This window comes from Notothenia rossii, assembly GCF_949606895.1.
Source record: "Notothenia rossii genome assembly, chromosome: 2".
Classification (NCBI taxonomy): Eukaryota; Metazoa; Chordata; class Actinopteri; order Perciformes; family Nototheniidae; genus Notothenia; species Notothenia rossii.
In genome coordinates this window covers 25,088,124-25,088,974 of record NC_136904.1, presented here as the reverse complement: position 1 = coordinate 25,088,974, position 851 = coordinate 25,088,124, and positions in this window count along the sequence as shown.

Genomic DNA, 851 nt, shown 5'->3' with positions numbered 1-851 from the left:
ACCAAGTGGTGGGTCAAACCCCTGAGGGCGCAGAAGCCCTGAGCATAGACTTGAGGGGTGGGTATCAGATTTCTCCACACAGGTTGCTGACGCCAAAAGGGGGACCCGAGGAGCAGGAGGCCGACACAGCGGAGTTCGTCTGGCTGAAGGTCAAGAGGCCTACGTGGCTCAACTCCAGGTTCTCCGGCCTCTACAGAGTGACCCAGAGGACATCTCATGCAGTCCGCCGAGGAGCAAAGGGGGACATCTGGTACTACTGGAGCCAGTGTGCGGCGAGGACCATGGAGGACATCAGGACGGACCTGGCTATCGTCAACGAGGACATCCCTACAGCAGACGACTTGGAAGCTTCCATCAGCGGACTGGAGGAGAAGGACCTCGCGGACATCCTTACAGCAGACGACTTGGAAGCTGTCATCAGCGGACTGGAGGAGAAGGACCTCGCGGACATCCAGACAGCAGACGACTCGGAAGCTGGCGTCAGCGGGCCGGGGGACTTCTCGAGGCAGCAGAGGAGTCTACTTCTCTCTGATCAGATTCATCAGTTCCACCTTTGATGGAAAGGCCGCATCTCCCCCTCCCTATCAGCTGCCCTTGTTGGCGTTTTCCGCTGAGGGGGGGGGGGGGGCCCTGAGGATTCAACAACACGCAAGGATGCTGCTTTCTGGCACTCAGGCTCTCACTCTGATAGTTCCTTCACTGACATTGAAAGTTGTGTTCTGTTCACAAAGGTATACTGTTGGGGAGCAGACACAGTGGCAAGGAATGACAGTAGCTATGTTTCATATGTCTTATGTGAGTTGGTCTCGTGGGGCGAGACCAAAAGGGGGAATTGAAGTATTATTTGAATT